The 16,202-nt window shown below is 42.3% G+C and overlaps 1 long non-coding RNA gene across 3 annotated transcripts in view; it reads right to left on the reverse strand.

The window, feature by feature from the left end:
• LOC137167071 (uncharacterized) overlaps window positions 1-16,202 on the reverse strand; it is a 91,897-nt gene that overhangs the window by 65,916 nt on the left and 9,779 nt on the right. For all 3 annotated transcript variants that reach the window (XR_010923968.1, XR_010923969.1, XR_010923967.1), the window contains exon 2: window positions 2,389-2,452. This is a non-coding gene — a long non-coding RNA (uncharacterized lncRNA). The remainder of the gene's footprint in view (window positions 1-2,388; window positions 2,453-16,202) is intronic.

Here is a 16,202-nt window from a genome sequence, read left to right on the forward strand (position 1 = left end):
CAAACAATGTCCACATATGGCTTCATCCATGTCCTGATTCAGTGAACGTTCCCTTATCATGGTTCCTTTGTTGATGCTCAGGCTAGTCCTATGTTCCTGGAAGAGTTGGATTTGTTTTATGCCTGCCTTATTCATGTGCAAACTTAGACTCTGTAGAGTTTTGCCTAGATCTGTCTCGGCCATGAGACACATATTTAGGAATATTACCTAACGAAGCCTCATAGCCATAGTGATATGTTTGTTGCAATGTCATGTGTATAATGATAGTGTTCAGTATGCCATGAGCATTCCAAAAACATATTATATGATATACTTTGCATCAAACTCTACACAATTATGCTAGAAGGGTGATCATGGGGGGTGCAGTGTGACACATACACACACATCATCCACTGAGGCGCCTGGAATTGGTTTGGTTTTTTAAGTGAAAAATTACTGTTTATCAAGCAACAGGTATTTGCAGGATCACAGTGAGAGGGATCATTTTAGTTAGAGTTTTGACCCAAAAATCCTACAGCCAAGAAGAAAGGCAGTGGCAATCAGGATGATGGTCTTTGCAAGTCCCGTTTCATTCATTGGTTTCTTAACATGTTGCTTATAAGAAGCACAAAATATGTTATGCAGTCAAAGCTTAAATATAAGCTTTAACTCATAGTTTATGGTGGCTTTGTGCACAGAAAAAAAATGTATAACTAAATCTTGCCAACCACTATATTTCCAAATAAGGTGTGTTGGAAACAAATTATGTAGTAGGCATAATGAGAGATGGGCAAATATTTCTTTAAAATGTCCATAAATATTTACTCCAATTATTGTTATTGCACAACAACAATTTCATCAGAAATTAGGACCTCATTGTGCTAAGCAATACACTCAAACACATACAAAGGCAATCTAGAAATAAATAGGCTCCCTTTAATCTAGGTTTAGATTCTGTGAACATTCATCCTATCAAGTTGTATTAATATGAACATTCATGAAAAGTGAATATAAAAGTGACTCATTTGCAGAAATTTTAAATTCACATCCATGAGTATTTGTGCCAGAAGCACTTCAATACCCCATTGCTTATCTATCCAATCACAAATCATCATAGCTTGCGTAGCAAACATCTAGTACTCAGAGTTCACAATTAATCTATAGAGCTAAAAAACTTATTTTTCTAAAATAAATAATTTAATACTTCTGCAAATTTGAAGAAGCCATCATGTGCAAGTGTAATTTTGTGTTTGGACTTATTAGTGGCCTCAACTGAGATCAAGGCCCCATCTTTTGTTTATGCTGTATTTTGAATAAGTGTGTTAAATTTTCAAATCTTTATCTCTTTTCATTGCTTAGTGTGTCATGGTGAATACTTTTAAAATTAGAAGCTATCCTACTCTGAAAGGTAACCTTGTTAAAATGGCACTATGGCATTCTATGTTCTTCTAGTTTATTTGTGTGACTGCTTATCAGCATCACTTTGAAAAAAAGAGAAAATATCCAAAAATCACACTATTTTGTTTATCAAATAGAAACTTGAAACAAGAGACAATCCTGAGCTGAAGCGTGAAGAGGAACATGAAATTACCTTAGTTAAACTGTGGCATAAGGGCACCTTTGATAACAGAGGATTTCTGAATTATTGCTGTAGATATTTTCTTGGAAAGAATAGTTCATATAATAATTTTCTTCCAATACTGTATAAATGAGATTATTAAATGATAGGTAATGTATTGTGCTCTAGGTCTTCCCATCAAGTTGATAAGATATGACAAAAAACAAGAAAAAAGTTCATAGTTCATTTCAAAATATAGATGCATTAGGCAACCCTCTCTACCATTTTTTAAAGAAATAATCCCAGCTAAAGTATTTTGGGTATAAGCCCTGCTCTTCTTTCTCTCTCTTTCTAAGTTTCTTTTATCCTTTTAGCAAGGAATGTGCTTAAAATTGCTTTGGAAGAGATGGTCTTGATTATAGTTTCTCTTCACTTCTACAGTCATCATTTTACTAAGGACCCTATTAAAGCCCACCATAGAGGACACTGCTATTCAACAATCCAGATTGTACCCTGGATATTGTCGCATTTCTTTTTGAAAGACCTATTATTCTTTGTATTTTATGGAAACCAATACAGTGCCTTTTCCCCTGTGCCGCCTAGTCTTGGACCTGCTTGGTTGCTTATTTAAAAGTTTCAGTACCAGAGATGATCAAACCCCCACAGAAGAAAAAAAGGTATATGCCTCCCAGAAACACTCATTACAGGGACAGCTGCAACAAATTTTTTCTACTTATTTAAAAAAAAAAATAAAATAAAATAAAATAAAAAAGAAGTACTGAAACAGAAACAAAAGGTTCGCAGAGCTTGTTAATCATCAACACAGTTGGCAAGTTTCACTATTCTCTTACCCGGTAGGACTGATGCTGTAGTGCTCTTTTCATTACGTTTCTTTTGCTCCAGCTGCTTTTCAACCTGTAGTTCACAAAAGTTGATCATCTGGATTATCTACGGACAGTCATATCACCTAAGAGTGACTGTCACCCCAAAAAAGAGCTTGGTAAATAGAGTCAAACCACCGGTGAAGCTTCCCGTTTTCAGAGGATTCAAGAAAGGTAAAATATTAGGTGGCATTTTCCTGCACAATGGAGGAAAGAGAAAAGCAGTTTTCATGGAGGAAAAATGCCCATGAGTGACCTCCACATTCCTCCTCTCTAACATAAATATTATACAATGTGTGGAACAGGTGCTGCTGTTATGAAAGGATGTGGTTCTGGCTGCAGAGATCAATGGTCATCCTCCATCTCGGAAAGCAAGAATTGGGACTGTGGCCAGTAAGAGGATCTGGTTACTGTTGGGTGTTGTGTTTTTATGTAATAAAAATAAATTTAGTTGCTTAATACAAACTCTCCATGCTTTAAAAAAAGAGGACATACCAGGCCTTGGGATTTATATTGTACAGAAGGTCTTGTCAAGGCAGATACAAAGAAAATGTAATGCTAGTTAATGAAGGTTGGGTTATCTAGCAGAGCACCCCGCATTATCCTGCAGTTGATAACATACTCAGGACATAGCTGGACTACTTCCGCCAAAAACTACCAGCCCTTCTAGCGTCAGTAAATGCCCTTTAAATAACTTTGGGCTAAATTCTCTGCTGGGATAACTCCAATGAGTTAGTGGAATTATGCCAAGAATGAATTTGGCCCTCTCAGTCAACATTAGTCCTGCTGTTATTGACAAAACCAATGCATGCGGGGGTTTAAAAGCTGAAAACAGATGCAGGTGCTCCTTGTTGGTTGAAGACAAATAAGCGATCAGGAAACGGATTGTGCAGGTCAAAGAGTAGGATTAAAAGGACAGTCGTGTGATAGGTAAAACAGGTGAGAGTTAGTTTCTCTCTCACAAGAGAATGTAAACCTTCCAGCGTTTTCATTGCACTGACAAAACTGCAAAACCACAGTCTTTGAATGGATTTGAAATTTGGCAAAGTCTTTCTCTATTTGTCTTCACCTTTATAACCATGTTATCTAAGGAAGAAAAAGGTAAAGAGATATTTAAGATAAGAATGATGAATCGCCACAAGAAATCTAGTAATAAAAAATGCAGCTGAAAACAGGCAGGAAAGCCACACTCCTTATTTGGAAATGGAAAAAGAAATCCTAACACAATGCAATCTGTCCATAAGCAACTAGATGCCCCAAAACACTGAGTGGCTGAACTAAGAATGGAGAATCTTTTGTTGTACAAAGTCCTCACTTAGTGCAAGTTCTTATAAGTTTACTGCGGAGTCAATTTATCTGGCTCAAAAACCCATCATGTGTAGTCTCTACAGGAAGTTATATTTTGTGGCCTAATATACACTGATAAAAAATAGAAAAAAACCTCACAAAGTAAAAATCTTGGAATCTTTCTCCCTCCCTCATTTCTTCCTTCCTGTAGCAAAATCTTTACAAAGACCTTGGAACATTTAAAAAGATCTTACATTTGCCTAAGTTTTTCAATAATATCTGTGAACTACTACTTTAATGCAACCTTAAAGTCTTTAAAAATAACAGCAAGAACAACCTTGACTAATAAACTTGGCTAGATGACATAGTATGTGGCTGACACAATCAGAAGCAGACATAGCATCAAAGGATTAGTTAACCGACGTCCCATTTCAAGAAGGAAAATGTTTTAGCTCCTAGCTAGGATATATCCTTAGGGACACAGCAGACATAAAACAAAAAACATACCTCCACAGGGGATGGAAATGCGGGGGGGTCAGGGGAGGGGGGTAAAAAGGGGAGGGAAATATAAGCCTGCCAGACAAAAACACCACATAGCTCAAATCATTTCAAGAAGCCATTTTATGCCACTTCTTTAAAAAAAAAAAAAAAAAAATCAAAGCCACATAGAATCATAGAATATTAGAGTTGGAAGGGACCTCAGGAGGTCATCTAGTCCAACCCCCTGCTCAAAGCAGGACTAACCTCATCTATATCATCCCAGCCAGGGCTTTGTCAAGCCTCAGCTTAAAAACCTCTAAGGATGGAGATTCCACCACCTCCTTAGGTAACCCATTCCAGTGCTTCACCATTCTCCTAGTGAAAAACTTTTTCCTAATGTCCAACCTAGACCTCCCGCCCTGCAACTTGAGACCGTTGCTCCTTGTTCTGTCATCTGCCACCACCGAGAACAGCCTAGCCCCATCCTCCCTGGAACCCCCTTTCAGGTAGTTAAAGGCCGCTATCAAATCCCCCTCATTCTTCTCTTTTGCAGACTAAACAAGCCCAGTTCCCTCAGCCTCTCCTCATAAGTCCTGTGCTGCAGCCCCCTAATCATTTTTGTTGCCCTCCGCTGGACTCTCTCCAACTTGTCCACATCCTTTTTGTAGTGGGGGGCCCAGGACTGGACACAGTACTCCAAATGAGGCCTCACCAATGCCGAATAGAGGGGAATAATCACTTCCCGTGACCTGCTGGCAATGCCCCTCCTAATGCAGACCAATATGCTATTAGGCTTATTGACAACCAGGGCACACTGCTGACTCATATCCAGCTTTTTATTCACTGTTACCCCCGGGTTCTTTTCTGCAGAGCTGCTGCCCAGCTCGTCGGTCCCCAGTCTATCGCTGTGCATGGGATTCTTCCTTCCTAAGTGGAGGACTCTGCACTTTTCTTTGTTGAACCTCATTAGATTTCTTTTGGCCCAATCCTCCAGTTTGTTTAGGTCACTCTGTATCCTATCCCTACCTTGCAGGGTATCTACCACTCCCCCCAGCTTAGTGTCGTCCGCAAACTTGCTGAGGGTGCAATCTACCCCATCCTCCAGATCATTAATAAAGATGTTGAACAAAACCGGCCCCAGGACCGACCCCTGGGGAACTCCGCTTGTGACCGGTTGCCAGCTAGACATGGAGCCATTGATCACTACTCATTGAGCCCTATGCTCTAGCCAGTTCTCTATCCATTTTATAGTCCATTCATCCAACCCATACTTCTTTAACTTGCTGATAAGAATACTGTGAGAGACAGTATCAAAAGCTTTGCTAAAGTCAAGGTATATCACATCCACCGCTTTCCCTACATCCACAGAGCCAGTCACCTCATCATAGAAAGCAATCAGGTTGGTCAGGCATGACTTTCCTTTGGTGAATCCGTGTTGACTGTTCCTGATCACCTTCCTCTCTTCCAAGTGCCTTAAAATGGATTCCTTAAGGACCTGCTCCATGATTTTTCCAGGGATTGAAGTGAGGCTGACCGGTCTGTAGTTCCCTGGATCCTCTTTCCTCCCTTTTTTGAAGATGGGCACTATATTTCCTTTTTTCCAGTCCTCAGGGACCTCCCCCTGTTGCCACGAGCTTTCAAAGATAATAGCCAATGGCTCTGAAATCACCTCAGCCAACTCCCTCAGCACCCTCAGGTGCATTGCATCCGGCCCCATGGACTTGTGTATGTCTAAGCCTTCTAAATAGTCTTGGACCCATTCCTTCAGCACTGCGGGATGTTCGCCTCCTTCCCATTCTGTGCCACCCAGTACAGCAGTCTGGGAGCTGATCTTGTCTGTGAAGACAGAGGCAAAAAAAGCATTGAGTACCTCAGCTTTCTCCACATCCTCCGTCACTAGGTCGCCTCCCTCATTCTCTAAGGGGCCCACACTTTCCCGAATCTTCCTCTTGTTGGCAACATGCCTGTAGAAACCCTTCTTGTTCCCCTTCACGTCCCTTGCTAGCTACAACTCCAATTGTGCTTTGGCCTTCCTGATTTCATTCCTGCACGTTCGAGCAGTGTTTTTATAATCCTCTCTAGTCATCTGACCAAGCTTCCACTTCTTGTAAGCTTCTGTTTTGCGTTTAAGTTCGCCAAGGACATCTTTATTAAGCCAAGCTGGACGCCTACCATATTTGCTATTCTTTCTGCACATTGGGATGGTTTGCTCCTGTGGCCTCAATAAGGTCTCTTTAAAATACAACCAGCTCTCTTGGGTTCCTTTCCCCCTCATATTAGCCTCCCAGGGAATCCTGCCCATCAGTTCCCTGAGGGAGTCAAAGACCGCTTTTCTGAAGTCCATGGTCCGTATCCTGCTGTTCTCCTTTCTTCCTTTTGTCAGGATCCTGAACTCGACCATCTCATGGTCACTGCTGCCTAGGTTGCCACCCACTTCTACTTCCCCTACCAAATCTTCCCTGTTTGTGAGCAGCAGGTCAAGAGAAGCATGGCCCCTAGTTGGTTGCTCCAGCACTTGCACCAGGAAATTGTCCGTGACCCTCTCCAAAAACTTCCTGGATTGTTTGTGCTCTGCTGTATTGCTCTTCCAGCAGATGTCAGGGTGATTGAAGTCCCCCATTAGAATCAGGTCCTGTGAACTGGAAACTTTCCCTAGTTGAGTAAAGAAAGCCTCATCTACCTCATCCTCCTGGTCTGGTGGTCTGTAACAGACATCCACCACGACATCACGCTTATTGTTCTTGCTTCTAAGCTTAACCCAGAGACACTCAACTGACTTATCTCCAGTTTCATACTGGAGCTCAGAGCAGTCATAGTGCTCTCTTACATACAGTGCAACTCCTCCCCCCTTTCGCCCCTGCCTGTCCTTCCTGAACAGTTTATACCCATCCATGACAGTGCTCCAATCGTGAGAGTTATTCCACCAAGTCTCCGTTATTCCAATCATGTCGTAGTTTCTTGACTGTGCCAGGACTTCCAGTTCCTCCTGCTTGTTTCCCAGGCTTCTTGCATTTGTGTACAGGCACTTGAGATAAGTAGCCGATTGGCCTACTTTCACAGTATGAATCGGGAGGCCTTCCCTGCTGCACCCTCCTCCTTCTGCTTCCTTGTGGTGTCCCTCTTCCCCACTTACCTTTCAGGCTTAGGTCCCCGTCCCCCGTCGAAACTAGTTTAAAGCCCTCCTCACTAGGTTAGCCAGGTTAGGTTACACATAGATGCGTGTGCTTAAGTTTCGGTGACTATCTTACACAAAATATATAGGTACCAGATCAGAAACTTCCACTATGATGGCACTACCAAACATGGTTGATTCCCTGGTTTTTTGGGGTTTAGGAGAGATCTTCATGCTTCTGAGTAAATAAAAGAAAATGATATAAACAGGTGCTGAGATTGGCAACAAATGAGTTCTGATATTCTGAAAATGTGGTGTGTTATAAATGACAACCTCACCAGGGATGAGCAATTGAATTCTGACAAAATAAAACTCAAAATCAAACACTTCGGCAGGTTTGAAAAGTTCAGGTAACATTTTGCGGTATCATCAATCTGCTCTGCCAGATTCCTTCCAAGGGAAGTGCTGAAATAGAGCAACAAGTTCCTATCTCAGGGTATCTGACACAGCAGAAACCATGAAATGCTTGAAATCTCTTGAGAACGCATTTGCTAATGAAGGGCTGAGTGTCATTGGGCGATAGGTATAGTGATATTGGAGATAGCTGGGGTAATACAAATGGACGAATGAGTTTTTTCCTTATCTTTTGAAAACCTTCATTGGTCAGGGCTCTGATTTTGCAAATGGTTTGGGATCAGATCCTATTTTAACTGAACACCCAAGATTTTAAGGGGTTCTGGTTTGATCACCGATTCCAGTATCTGCCAAACTCTGTAGGATGTTGCCTTTGTGCCAATGAGAGCTACTGAAGTAGCCTGTAAGAGCCAGCTATAGAGGAAAGTAAAGTCATGAAGTTTAAATTTAGGAGAATTTAAAAGAAAAAGACAAAATTTAAGCAGTTGCCTAGTGCTTATCTTTTTTTTTTTTTTTTAAATGTTGATTTAGGGAAAAACAAAAATCCAATTGCAGTTCTAATACAACTGCAGCCACTGCACAACTGTACATCCTTCCTGTCCAATCTACACACAGCTTTAACATACATTATGCATATAATCTTTTTTCCTCTGAACTTTCTTATTGGTCAAAAATGTATTATGAGCACAATAAATGAAATACACTATAATGGTCTTCAGTGTTTCAAATGCATATGCTACCATGCCACTATTTGCATTTTATTGTATGACACTCATTTCCCATTCAGAAAAGACCTCATGCTACATATAAATAAAATGGATAAAATAAAAGATAAAATGGAGGGCATTGCCACCATTTTAAAGTCACACAATGAAAGCTCAGAGAATCTTGCTTGATTACAGGTTAGTTTTAAAAAAAATCAAGTTTGTAACTAGTTAATATTTACTACGTGGTTGAATTTTTGATCACTAAATGCATCATGTTCAATGCAAGAGATGGCATTCTTTTTTCTTTCCAATGGAGTATGTTGGAACTCTTCTTTAAGATCCTGAGGCCCTTTCTGCTTAGCACAGAAGTCAGTGTTGCGAAACCATACTGAAAGCAGTGCATCATTCATACAACTGTTTTTTAAAAAAGATAAAAAGGTCTTTGGTTTTCCTTATTCTTCCCAACTTCTTAAGTGTCTTCCTTTAAATAAGATGATGAAATTACAGTCTCACTAGCACTTCATGACTACATTAAGTTTTCAGTCAGAATATCCACTTGGGCCCAAAAGACTGAGATAGACCTCAGATAGGCAACTGGTCTTTGAGGTCCATAGTATTTGCCTGTCCCAAGAACTGATACCCAAGTGACACAATTAACTTTTAATAATGTGAATGATGCCCATTCTACTTGAATGATTCACTCCTGCTACTCAGATCACATTTGTCACCTACCAGCAGATAGCTCACAGAGCTTTAGAAGTAGTTGTTATTTTTGAAAAGCATGTTTCCACCCCCTCCCCCAATCAGTACTTTAGGGCTGATTACAGAGCATGAGAATCAGCATTGTGGTAAATGTTTACGTGGATATTACAGTTTATACTTATTTTTCACTGAATAGCAAACTAGTTTTAGATGACCTTTTAATCCATTGGACCTAATCTGAGCTGCTAGAGTACATGATGAACTTGGCACCAGGCAGCTGAACTATCCCTTCTTCATTGCTGCTATTTTTTGATTAAGTGTTTTAATGAATATATTTATTTTGTGCATTGGAGCATATCACATCCCTATTTAGTTGACACATTCTGCAGGTGTTAGAAAAAGAAACTGTTTTAAACTGAAGAAAGGGAATTTGATAACTTATTTTCAAAGTAATACACACCACAGTACAGTGCATCTACATTTAATTGTTCACAGAAATTGTAAAGAAGAACGTTGGACTGATCCAACTCTAGCAGAAGTAAGGAGAGTTTACTTAGCTCAAAATAACTCCATTTACTGTATAAGCTGTCCCCCATGTGGTTCTCCACCTCAGGACGTGCCTATGCCCATGTACAGTTGATCAGAGAATTTCATCAGCAGCATCCACCGGTCCATGCCTGTGCCCTAGATATCCTCATGCTCCAATATGGGAGTATATGGGAGGGACAGACCTGCAGCTGCTCCAGGTCTTTCTCAACCATGAAAGTCTAGCAAGAAGACTGAGGTAGAGGCAAAGGAGGGCTTGTAGTGGAACATCCATTGGGACATACATCTCAAAGAACTCCAATTACTGCACAAAGCAAGTAACCTCTTCTTCTTCAAGTAGTGTCCCTATGGGTGCTCACTTCAGGAGATTTCCTAGCAAGACACCAACTACAAAGGTGAGTGCCATTGAGGCAGATTCAGTATGGACCACAGACCAGAATCACTGAAAGCCACATTTGCCCTGGAAGCAAGCACAATAACATAGTCTACACATTCTCTCTGCACTAAGACCACGTAGCTGTCTGCAGATGTCTGAGACAGAAGTGCTTTGCAGTAAGGCCACATCAGTAGACTGAGCCTTGGTGGAATGGGAAATTGACCTTGGTGGGGGACGAGTCCCTGAAGCTTCATAGCAGGTTAAGATGCAACCTGAAACTCATTTGGGCAGTCTTTGGTGGAAATTGGATGCCCACTCATTTGTTCTGTGATCAAAATGAAATACCTAAGGAAAGTCCTAAAGGACTTTTAGGTAAAAGGTAGAGTCCTCCTTACGTTCATTGTATGGAGGCTCACTTCAAAAAGAGTGAGGCTTGGGACGCACATGGACACAGGTGAATTTCATGATTAAAATGGAACTCTATTAAAAAAACCACACTCACTTTAGGGAGGAAGTAAGGGTGTGGACATAGCATTATTTGGTCATGTTAGATGCCCTGAGGGCTCACCTTCCGTCCACAGTCTTCTAACTCTCCCATCCTTCTGGCTGAAGTGATTGTTTGAGGAATGATGCCTTCAGGAAAAAATAAAAGAGGGAACAGTTTCCCAGGGTTCAAATGGGGGGTTTCCACAGCCCATTAAGGATTAAAATTGATGTCCCATGGTGGAATAGGTTCTTTGACAGGAGGAAAAGACGTTGATCAGGCCATTAATAAGCCTCAGTGGTTGGGTGAGTGAAGACTGAGCCTTCAATTGGATCGGTGGGGGGATTGAAAAGCTGTGATGACAGCCAGGTGTACCATGACTGAACTCAGTGATAATCTTGTGGTTTTTAAATTTAGCGGGTAATTGGGAATGTGTCAGACAGGCCTCAAGAGGAGATATAGATAAGTGGCTACACCAAGCCTGGAAACATTTCCAATTCTGCAGGTAGGTTTTCCATGCAGTGGGTTTTCTACTATTAAGCAGTACTGTTTGTACCTCAGGAGGGCAAATCTTGTTCTATACCAGACAGCCAACTAGTAGGCAGATCTTTAAGTGAAGTGCCAAGAGATTGGGGTGGATAATGGATCCCAACTCCTGAGTGAGGCTATCCATTGTCAGCAAAAGGTAGAGAGGCTGTTATGACACACGCCCTGGGAATCACAACTCATCTCAGACACTATGGTGCTATGAGGATGGCTATCCCTTTTTCAACTTGTTTGTTCCCTCACACCTTTACTGCTTGAGGTCCTAAACAATAGCAATATGCAAGGTCAAGAGATGAATAGGGCATCTTCTGTCAAGTTATGGCTGTGGTCTTGCCTCAAACAGAATCATTTACACTTCACATTGATGGCAGTACAAAGAGGTCTGTCTCCAGATGACCCTTCAAAGTACTTTGTTGTTTGGCTCCCACTCATGACTGATGCAGAAATGATTGCAAGGGAGTCTCCACTGTGTTCTGCACTCTTGGTAGATATACAGATAGTGGCAGTTTATCATGCGATATGCACCAGTTCCATAGTCTCGTGGATTCGATGTATAAGGACAGGGATCTTGCTCCGTGTTAACTGATACAATACAATGCTTCTTTGTTGTCCAGTATTATTCTGGCTGGATGGTCCCTGATGTGGTGTAGGAAGTGCTGTCAAGCATAAACTGCTCTGAGATCTACTATGTTCATGTACTATGACCCCTTCTGAAGGGTCCTTTTGCCCTGAGCTGTGAAGTCCTGAAAGCACGTGCCTCGTCCTGTCAGTGAGGGGGCCTGTGGTGATGGCTGCAAGAACAGAATTCCCACACATAGCTTTTATGGATCTTTCCATCCATTTAGAGAATCAAGGACCCTCTGAGATATACACACCAGCTTGGGTATGTTGTTTGTTAGGGAAGTAGATGGTTCTCAAACAACCTTGAAGACACTGGGAGTGCAGTCTTGCTATGTGTCACAAAGGTACAGGCAGCCACATGGCCCAGGAGTTACAAGCAGGCCTTATTGTGGTTTGTAGGCTCTGGCATATTGTTAAAACGAGGCCGGGCATTGTGACAGACCTGTCTTTGGGAAGTATGCTTTGACAATGGAGGAGTCCAGAGCAGCTTCAATGAAGTTTATTGCATTGAGTGGGTGTGAGTGAGACTTATCTGTGGTAAGGGAAAGGCCCATGGAGCAGAATAGAATAAAGTATTGCTGGTTACTGTTCGTATATCAAGAAATGAGCAGCCTGTCAGAAGCCCGTTGTCCAGGTAGGGAAAGATGATTATTCCCATTTGGTGAAGATAGGTTGTGATGGCTAGAAAGACTTTGGTAAAGATGCTTGGGTAGGTGGAGAGGCTGAAGTGCAGGACAGGATACTGGCAGTGGTCCCTGCCATCACAAGAAGTGGTAAAACATCTGTGTGAGGGGAGCATGGCTCTATGAAAATAAGTACACCGAAGGTCAAGGGAGACAATGCTATCTCCAGATCCAGAGAGGGAATTATTTGTTGCTAGGGTTACCATTCTGAACCCCTGAGTGTGGATGAAGGTGTTCAAAGTCCTGAGGTCCAGAATTGGATTATCCCCCATTTTAATTTGGGACCAGGAAATACCAGGAATAAAAAACTCTTTCCCAATTAAGTCCAGTGGAACTGATTCGATGCTCCCAGTTTTAAGAGGGTTAGTACCTCCTGCCTCAGGAGACCCTTATGAGAAGGGTCCCTGAAGAAGGATGTGGAGGGAGGGAGAAGGGGCAGAAAGGAGCTGAGAAGGTTGGAATAACCTGTAGAAATCACCTCCAGAAATTTTCTGTCCAAGATAAGCTCTGAGGAACGCAGAAAATGCGAAACCCACAGGAGCGGAGAGGGATAGGTACAGCATAGGATCCAGAGTGGGAGATAGTTTGTGACTCTCAACCAACAGGTCAGAACTGTTGTTCTGAGGATGTTACTGACTGGGAAGTCACTGTAGGCAACAGTCTTTTCTTAGTGAATCTAGGCTTCTTTCTGGGAGATTCTGCGGGGCTCATGGATGAGTAGTGCACTGGGTGAAACCACTGAGATATCTGATCTGATCCGATGAAGTGGGTTTCTGCCCACAAAAGCTTATGCCCAAATAAATTTGTTAGTCTTTAAGGTGCCATAGGACTCTAACTGATGTACAGTGTTTTCTGTATATTACAGGTGTAGAAATGAACACAGATCATAGTGCTGTTGGAAGTCTTTAAGTGAATGAAGGGACCCATCCATGGCAACTTGGGACCCTCGAAAGGGAGGTCCTCAGTGGTGTTTTGAACCCCCCCCGGGCCAGAGGACTGCAGCCAAGAAGTTTGGAGCATGACTACTGCAGTAGTCATGAAGCATGCAGCTGTATGATGGCATAGAGAAGGCCTGGAGAGAAACCTTGGAGATTCAAATCCTTGCAACAGAAGTTCAGGCAAGTTGTTCCCGCTGGTCCTGTGGCAGGTATTCAATAAAAGATAAAAGTTTTGAATAGCTTGTAAAATTTTATTTGGGCTTGGTAATTGGCTACTCTGAACTGCAGAGAGGCTGAGGAGTAGCTCATGGCCTAGACTATTTCAGCTCCTTGTTGGATGGTATAAAATGTGATCAGTGTTGCCTCTTTCATTCATTGACCACCTCAGCCACCAGGGAGTTAGGTGTGGGGGGTGGGGGGGGGGAAGGGAGGGGAGTGGGGAGGGAAGGGAAGGGAAAGGAAAACATTCTGATCCTCTGTGTGGAATATAGTAATTTTTGTCCTCCTGTTTACACATAGGTGGTATGGTGATTGAAGTCTGCCATACTGTATGCACTAGGGCCAGTAGAGCATTATTGATGGACAAGGTGGAGGATGACCTGAGGAGACTATGCAGGATATCCAACAAGGAATGTTGAGGTTCTTGTATCTCCTTTAATGGAACTTGCAAGAACTCGGCTATTCATTCTATCAGGTATTGAAGTCATTGTCATAAGATGGTTGGGGAGATGTAATAGCCTCATGTGGCAAGAAGGATTTGTTGGAGGGTGCTATTTCTTATCCCTTCACTGGCTCTAGCCCTTCTGCAAAAGTTTACCCTGTGGAGCAGCATCCAAGGATGGCAGTTGTTGCATTTGGCACATCTTCTTATGAGATGGAACACTAGAAGGGGACCACTGATTGCAATAAGCCCACGGTGGCAGGACATTATAGAAGTGGGTAGGACCCCATAGTTGTCCTTGCCAGGTTTGCTGGGTGTGTGTCCTGCAGGGAGGAAGGGTATATTCCTCAGGGTATATCTCAAGGGAGGAAGGCTAGAATGGGAAAGTAGATGAGCCTTGTATGGACATCTCAGAATTAGATGAGATACCATCCTCCGTGCACATTGGAGGGGCAAGTGGTGCTAATACTGGTGGTCGTGTAGATACTGGAGGCCAGAGAGGATCCTTGGTTGGCTGATGAGACAGTACCAGATGATCCTGGTGCAGATTGGAAGCTCCCTTCATTATGCTCAATGAGTTTGAGTGAAGTCGATGACTTCATTAGTACCAGAGAACGAGTCACCATTGTAGATGGTAGGACAGATCAATTCCACAAGGTAGAATAGGTACTTGTGAGGAGTATCTCCTTGTGGAAAAAGGAGTCTGGATGGTACCAGGGACTCCAGATAATGACCCTCAGAAGTTATATGTCCAGTATCACCCGATGTACTGATTGTGCGCCCTTCTCTGTTGGCAATACTGACAGTGATTTTGGTTTCACTTCCAAGCCCTTGGCTGGTTCCAGTGCCAACTTCAGTGTCATTGTGTGTTGTTTACCAGACAGCTTCTCAGTACACAGCGTGGTACCAGAGGAGACGGGCCTCAGCAGTAGCCTCGTCGGGATACGAGTTCTCCCAAGATCCAAATAGAGAGGGGGTCTTTCTCCTTCTCTTATCCCATTCTGTGAAATGGGACCTCTTCTTTTTTGTTATCTGGGCTTGGGTGCTGGAACTAAGAGTGCTGTCGCTCCCCCTGGCTTGAAGTAGTAACAACAACCCACACTTGGTTTCTGCTTTCAGTACCCCCACTATAAAAATTGTTCCAGCACCACTGTGTCTGGGTGGTTCTGAGGGGTTCCCAAGGTTTTTGCTCACCTCAGCATCAGTAACAGTTGCCAGAGATCTCTGAGCAACTGAATCTGATGTATAGGGACGGAGGGGGTGACTCAGGCGCTGTGGGTGTCTGGGAACTCCATCAACAAGAATTTTAGCCTTTCCTCCCTCCATTTTTTAGATCTACTTTTAAATCCTGAGCAGATCTTACATTTGGAGGGGATATGAGTCTCTCCCAAGAAGCAAAGGTAACTTAAGTATCTGTCACTGTGGAGAAAATACCAATGGCAGGTCTGGCAGGGTTTGAAGACTGGGGTCTTGGGCATAACCCATTATTTGAGGCCACAGATTGTGGTCCCCAAAAAACAAAGACCCATAATGGACAAACAAAAGTCTTTAAAGTGATGGTTGACAACATCTTGAATGATGTAATTTTCTTGGCCATTATGAAAATGAAAGTTTCAGAAGACTGAGGCATCTTGTCTGATATTTTCATGTTGCTAGTTAAAGTGCTTCCTTTTGAAGCAGGACTTTGGGATGATGCAACAGCAAGCAGACCTGAATTACATGGATACATTCATGTAGTTGGATGTGTCAGGCAGTGTATTTTAACAAGAACCCCTCCTTAATTGAAATTCAATCCTCCCACCATCTAAAGATTTTGAAACTAATTGCTTTTTTCCACCTATGCCTAGTTGGACCGCTTTACAGACTATCTTCAGAATCACTGCAATGAGGAAGAAACAATACTCCAAGCTGCAAGGAGAAACAAGGAGCACAGGCTTATGAGAATACAGACACACTGCATGTATTGTTCACAAAATTAACCAAACTGCAACTGATTACCAGACAATGGATATAGAAATGACAATAGGGTGTATAACAATAATACACCCTGAGGGCGTATCTTCACTGCAAAGCTTACTTGAGTTATAACTTGGGTGTTATATCAACATACTAAACTTGAATCCCATACACAAAAAGACCCTTTTCTTGAGGCGGCATAGGCTAACATAAATTATCACAACTCATCGGCTGCTTACACGACTATTCTGTAGCATGGGTGCAGGCTAGC

This window comes from Emydura macquarii, unplaced genomic scaffold (assembly GCF_026122565.2).
Source record: "Emydura macquarii macquarii isolate MOO-44397 ecotype Brisbane River unplaced genomic scaffold, CSIRO-AGI_Emac_v2 contig_2897, whole genome shotgun sequence".
Lineage (NCBI taxonomy): Eukaryota > Metazoa > Chordata > Testudines > Chelidae > Emydura > Emydura macquarii.